We start from the raw sequence: 7,266 nt of genomic DNA, 5'->3' as shown, positions 1-7,266 counted from the left end.
ACAGGTGGTGGGACATTGGATATATAGGATAACAAAGGAAACTAATTATGTTGAAATACAGTTATCAAAGTACTTTTTAAAAGTTCATAGACCCCGGGTTAAAGAGCCCTGTTCTAGTTTAAATTCTATTTCCTAATGATACTGCAAAGGTCCTCTCTGTTAGCTAGTCTTTGGAAAAGAAATAAATCTCATCCTCTGTTAGACTTCTGCCTGCTCTGTTCCTTAAGCAAATGTACTTGCCACCCGCATGTACAGACCTCCCTAAATTTTATTACTTTGTTGAAGCTATCAAGTCATCAGATGCCTCCCGTTTGCTACCATGCAATTGTTCTCCTTTAAGACTCATGGTTTTTTTTTATATTTTAAAAATCTGAGTATAGAACATTTTCATGGACATAGCATTAAGAGAAAAGGGAATTCTATATGAAATTGTGAATTTCTATTCTATACTGCTTGCTCTAAAAAAAAAAAGCTATAACAAATCCTAGTCGTTACTTTCAAAAACATCCCTGCTTTTCTATGCTTCCTTCTGAACTGCTCTGAGTTTTCTTCTACACATTATAAAAATTGATAAAAAATGATAAGACATCATGTTAGTTTCTTTTCCTCCAGGAAGTTTCAAGCATCAAACACAAGGTTTCTTAATATTATAGTAGTTTATATGTGTCAGGATGAATTTCTTACATGCAAATGAATTTGCTTTTATTTTTCCCACTTGACTGTCTCCTTAAAAACAAATACCATGTCTCTATCCATTCTAAAAATCTTATACCTTCTAGTATAGTGACATATGTTCCTATGGCTGTTCAATCAATGTTGATGATAATGATGAGCATGTTTGACTATGTCACCCAGCAGCCTCTCGATGGCAAACCATATGTAAACCAGCACATAGTAAGAACACGTCATCAGATGAGAATCTGCAGTGACACAAGATGAGAACATAAAACAAACTTGGCACATTGTATCGGAGAAACAGTTCTAAGTTCATTTCCTGCTGTACCAGCTAGACCACCTGAGATCTGAACACAACTAAAGTCACTTGAAAGAACTGTATGTTTGTGAAACAAATTTAATAAACCTCCATGTTGAATGACCTCTACAATCTCATCTTGAACCTGATGACAGGGGTGTGAATGTGGGCTCACATTTGAATTCTTAACCTGGTTGTTGAGTTTTTTTGGTTTTTTCACTTGTAAGTCTATGATATAACGTCCAGTGTTTATAGATAGGTATCTCTCCTTTCCTTTTCATAGGTTAGGAAAGAAAAATAACATGTTTCCACTAAAAAGAAAATTGATTTTGCAGCAACCATGAAGCATATGATAAAAGCACAAGAATGATCAATACAAAAATGATGGACTAGGTCTCAATCCTTTTTTCTGTTTGTACATATTATTCACATGACTGCTTTCATAATGGTTGGAATCATTTAAAAAGTTGCCTTTGCTTTTGATGTTTCCTAGGTGAACTAGAGCAAGGGATCAGTATCTATTCCTCTCTCTTGTTCTAGAGCTTTCTTCTTTGCTGCTGTGCTCTTGCCCATAAGCATTCATATGCAGTAGGAATCCAGCTTGTTACACTTGGTTGCTTCCTGCCCAATTACTGATATTTTTACTGTGGTTGCAGCATTGGGAATTTGGTACAACTATAAATGGTGGCACCAGTTATGCATAGAAATAGTCCCATGGATGCAGGAGGAAAAAAGTTGATACCTGTGTAACAAATGAAGAATCTTTCATCTTTGCAGATATTTCAGAAATAAGTGGGATATTTTTGATGATTAGTCTTCAACAGGACAGAATGTTGGAGTAAGGAGTTCCAGAAATCTCTGTGCCAGTTGAGGATTGGCAGTTGGTTCCTTCCAGCTGTTCCTAACAGGGTTCTCTCTGCAGGAATTGAAAAATGGCTCATAGTTATGAATTAGTAAGAAGTCTAGGATTTTTATCCAATAGTTTGTTTTGTAACTTCTTTTCTTTTCAGAATCTGAAGGGATAGGAAATGGGATGTAAATCCAGCAACGAAAGGCTTCTGAATATTTTTAAAATTATGTCTATATGATGCCCAAACAGCAGTTGAATTAATCAAATAACTGGTCAGTTTGGTGGAAAAAAATCCAAGTGGTAATTTTTTGTCATATAAGACTTCAAACCTAGTTGTATTGAATTTTTCACTGGCTACATTGGCATCATGTAGATTGCCTGAGGGAAGGAGAGGCATGGACTCCCTGCAGTAATTTTAAGCTTCAGACATCACAGTTCTCAGGCAGACACTTACTTGTTGGTAACTAGGCTTACTCCTGTTCTTATGTTGTACATCTATTAAGAAAAAGAGGAGAAGAAGGGAATAGGACACTGCTTAGAGATGAATTCTTTCCCCTCGGTTAAACTGACAAATTTTCAACTTTCTTGGAAAGCGGGGCATATGGCTATTCATTTTATATTAATTAAAAGTTCAAAAAATAGCACATGTATACATACGTTTGTCATAAAGAAGTTGAATATAATAAAATGCAAAAATAATTATTAGACAATGGTGAATTACTAGTAAGTGTATATAGGAATGACACAAACTATCAGGCTACCAGATAAAGAAAAAAAATGTACTTTTATTTGGTTTGCTTTCTACTTTGCTTTCCTCTTAGATGTGGGTCTCACTTTAAGAAAATATGGCATATGAAAATATGGCCTTACGAGACAAGTAAATTAGGGGATTACTCATATAACCAACCATTTGGGTTTTTTTTAATACCAAAAGAGTGATTGAAGATGTTATCTAGACAGTAAGGCTCCTTAATATTTATTACGTATGCTACAATACTATGTGACCCAATTTGCAGAAATTTGACTTACATAAGAACTCACATTTTATCTATACAAAGGTAAAATTATATCCTTAAGTGGGATTCAAAATTGAGTAATTTATCCTTAATATAGTTCTACAACTGAATAGAGTGTGAAATTATCTGCTGGATTGGAGCTACATACCATCACATTTAAATAACCGAGAAAAACCCAGAATTATCTAGAATAGGAAGAAATAACTTGTCAGTAAGATAATGACCTGTAAAACAAAATTAATTCAGTTCAATCTGTGCTGTATAAATCTGCTCTGTTTGTTTGAAAGGGTTGTTTTCTTTTGAAATTATGTTAGGGATAATATATACACCCACCTAGCATAATGGCTACGAGTATGCATGTGCTTTTTAAAATCTACCACTGACATGGTAAGGTTCAATAATTCATATACTCTCTTAAAATGTTTCATTATTTGCTCAGGTGCTATAGTACTTTTAATGTTTTAATTATTATGGTAGAGAGTATCATTAGAAATAAGCAAGAAAAGGAGGAGGGTTGGTATTGTCAGATATCAAATTATATAACAAAGCAATAATTATCAAAACTGTCTGGTACTGAACAAAAATAGGAAAATACATTGGAAGTACAGATTAGATAAGTAAACACACAAAACCATTGAGTTTTCAGTAAACCTAAGAACACAAACAATTGCAGAAGGGACTCTGTAATTGGTAATAACTGCTGGGAAAACTACAAAGCAATTGTGAAAATAAATTTAGAAAAACATCTTACAGCATAGAATGATATAGTAGGAAGACAACTCAATTATGAGTCAGAGAATTTGAGTTTGAATCTCAGCTTTACCATTTATTATCTATGTGTCCTTGGTCAAGTCACTTTATCTGGGTCTCAGTTTCCTCATCTGTAAAAATGAAGAGTGTGAACTAGAGGATGATAATTCCTTTCAGCCTATAAATCTATGACCCAATGAGTACAAATAAAAAGTCAATTTAAGAGAGAGAGAGAGAGAGAGAGAGAGAGAACAAAAGGTTATGGTATTCACAATTGTGGATAAGGGAAAAATTCACAAACAGATATAGGATCAAGGAGATTATAAAAGTCAAAAGAGACCATTTGTTACATACAATGCTTTTGCACCAACAAAATACAAGCAACTAGAATGAGAAGAAAAGTTATGGAAAGGGGAAAAAAACCATTAAACATTTCCGTTAAAAATGTGATGATCACAGTCCATAGGGGAATTGATTGATACAAATCAATAAGAAATTATTATGAGTTTTATTTTTTTAACTGGTCCCTTTTGTGATCTCTTGTGCCTCATTTGTAATAACAACTCCAGAGATAAAAATCAAATGTAGAAATATTACTTCAGGGCTCCTCTGCCTTCTAATATAAATCTAATCTCTAAATCTAAGTTTAGTTAGTAATGTAGATAGAGTACTTTCTGAAATGTCATCACAATTCACTATTTCCTTAATTTTAAACATTTATTAATTACAGATTTTAATTATGACCCTTTATCTAATCATTATCACATTAAGGCTTAATATTTTGCTTTCCAGTTGTCAACAGCAAAGACACATGTAAAGAAAGGTGGTGAGGTCGTTAGTAATTGTCATATATTTTCTATGGAAAATTGAGAGTTCAGTATTCTAATTTCTAATGAGTTTTTATGTTTAGGTATGGTTGCCCAAAACCTTCCTTTATGACATTTGCAATGAGCTAAGTATTCTATAATTATGTGGAGAAGTATCAAATATAGGGTTAAGTAGCATATTTCCTAATAGATTCCAAACTAGGAGCTTTTTAAAATAAAGAAACACAACAGCTACATTTGAAAATTAATTTAAATGTTAGTGTTTTTATTATCCTATTCTTTTCCTATAAGATATTTTACGTTTTAATAAAAGATTATTTATCCGAGATATGGCTTACATACTTACTGTAACTAAATTTTTATGGTATTTAGAAATACTAATAGTTCACTAATGATTCTAAAATTATTTGGGTGACATTTCTGAATTCATCTTTAATTCATTGAGCAAAGATTATTCAGAGGAAAGCATAAGAATTTTTCTAATTAATAAGCTTCACTATTGGTGACATCTTTTCCTATTTCCAAAGAAGTGAATAGCACAAAATGCCATAGGCAAAATGCAGTCCCATGTTATCAAATAAATGTTCAAGGTACAGCTTATAATGTTGAAAAATAGAAAAATAAATTGACCTTGATGAAGTGTGTCTTCTTTTGTCTGTTCCCAGGAAAGTTTATTTCAGGTATTTCTACTGCTGAAATGATTAGAGTTAACAGCTTTTCCCCTCCATTTTATTTTACAGGGTCTCGTCATCTTCCTGATATATGGGGTGTACAACACAGAGGTAAGTCTGCTTGGAGTATCTCAAGGCTGACAGAGTGAATGAGAGAAATGACAGGTTTCTTATCTTGATAACTGAGGGACAAAGTTGGCTTTCCATATGAGTGTCCTACTGCCCTTCATGCTTGGACTAGCTTATATGCATCCCAGCTTACCATTAAACACAGACACCCTGAATAAAGGGACAGACTCATTTCTCATAGGCATTGACTAATATTTTACTGCTGTTTTAAGTTTTTGAATTTCCAGTCATTCTTTTAACACTTAGCTACACTTGACTGTATTAAAGTTTTACAATTCAAGAGACAGAACTTCCCTATTTATAATTATATGCAATTAGGGACTAATTTTTCTTAACTCTAAAAACATTATGTAGAATATAATACTTCATCAAATATTGGTTTCTTTTTTGTGAATCACCTTTAATATTTTAAAAATTATTTGTAAATATTTGAGGCCAAACAAGTGAGGCCTATGGATATTTATTCATAATTTCATTATGTCAGCATGGTATGACTATGATTTCCAGCTTTGACATTTTTAATAGCTGTATGATACTGGATAAGTCCTTCCATTCTTCTAGGTCTTAGCTTCCTCATCTGTAAAATATGCTTAATAATAATGTTACCTACCTCCCCGGGTAGTTGTGAGGAAAAGGTTTTGCATACCATAAACTGCTATATAAACATAAACTACAGCTCATGGATAAAATACTAGAAAAAAGTAGAAAAGAAAATCATCTTGTTTTATTTTTATGTTCAGAAAATATACTGTAAAAGGTAGATCATTACAGTTCTAGCATTTCAAGTAAAGAAACATTTATTTCACACCTAGTACGTGCCTGGCACCTGTGCAAAGCTCCAGATTTCCTTGATTTTTTTAAAAAGTGACATAGTTGTGTAATCTAAAAGGAAAAATGCAACTTCAGACGGCTGCATACCCTATCAATTCAATTCAGTCAACATTTATTAAGCGCCTCCTCCGTGCCAGGCACAGCGGATACAAAAAGAGGCAAAGGCCAGTCCCTACCCTCCAGGCGCTTACAGTGAGATGTGCACCTAGCTCTCAAGCGCTCAATAAATATCTGTCCAGTTGATTTGTTCGGTTTGGGTTGGGGAGAGTCCTTTAAGAAGAATGAATAATCTTGCCTATGCTCCTTAGGATACTGGCTGGCTTGGAAGAAGGGATGGGGGTGGGGCGGAGGAGCAGGAGGACATCAATGGTCTTCCAAAGGTGCTAAGTGGTATGGGTAGGCGCTTCAGTTTTCAAAAAGGAAAAGTGGCTGTGAGATAACAGGACAAATAGGCTCATTAGTAAGGCCTACAAAGCAATGTGGGCATTTAAATAACGTTTAATGATGATGAAGTGCGTGTGGGCGTGTGTTTTATAGGGCGGCTGAACTCGGATTGCAAGCGGTTTCCTTTTTGAGTAGCCTTCAGGTAGGTTGGCTGTAAGACAGCAACCTTTTTTTTTTTTTGGCAGAGGTACCCCATTGCGTTTTCAAAGTGAGCCACTCCCACGACTGCAAATGAACCGGGTACCAGAGCTCACGAACTAACACAGGGGCGAAAGGACTTGGGGGGGGGTGTCTGAAGGGGGTGCTCTCGTCTAATCTCGAGCAACCCGCTCACGGGCTAGGTCCCCCTGTGCTCCCCGCTTTACCTCCCATCCCTTCCCCGTCTGCCTCCTTCCTTTTCCCGAGCGCCCTCTTTCTTCCTGCCAGGCAGCCCTGGTGACTCCACTCCCGAGTCGTCGTCCCGTCTGGCCCTGCCAGTTGCACGTCTAAAGGCCCTACAAGCTCCGGGCCCTCATTCCCCTTAGCCAGAGCCCAGGCCCACCCCGCCGGTCACCTCACAAGTCCCCGCCCCACCCGCCCCACACGAGTCGGCCCCAACCCTCGGGCCCAACCGCCCGAATGATTGACAGGCCGGCCGGGCGGAAGCTGTTGCGCAGGCGCCCTGGCTCCCCAGAGCTCCCCTCTGGCCGGGTCGAGTAGTTCCCAGCAGACCCCGCGCCGCGCCTGCGCAGTGCCAGGGAGGCTTTTAATTCCATTGTGGAGAGGACTCGGCGTT

At 36.6% G+C, this 7,266-nt stretch overlaps 1 long non-coding RNA gene across 1 annotated transcript; it reads right to left on the bottom strand.

Annotated features, from left to right (window-relative positions):
* Positions 1–729: 729 nt before the first annotated feature.
* LOC118845764 lies at positions 730–2,311 on the bottom strand. The gene is made up of 3 exons (XR_005010145.1): positions 2,278–2,311; positions 1,716–1,889; positions 730–920 (listed from the first exon to the last, which is right to left on the bottom strand). It is a non-coding gene; the product is annotated as an uncharacterized LOC118845764 (long non-coding RNA).
* Positions 2,312–7,266: the final 4,955 nt, after the last annotated feature.

Source organism: Trichosurus vulpecula, chromosome 4, assembly GCF_011100635.1.
Source record: "Trichosurus vulpecula isolate mTriVul1 chromosome 4, mTriVul1.pri, whole genome shotgun sequence".
NCBI lineage: Eukaryota > Metazoa > Chordata > Mammalia > Diprotodontia > Phalangeridae > Trichosurus > Trichosurus vulpecula.
The sequence above is the reverse complement of the archived record's forward strand: the minus strand, read 5'-3'. Positions and strand labels throughout refer to the sequence as shown.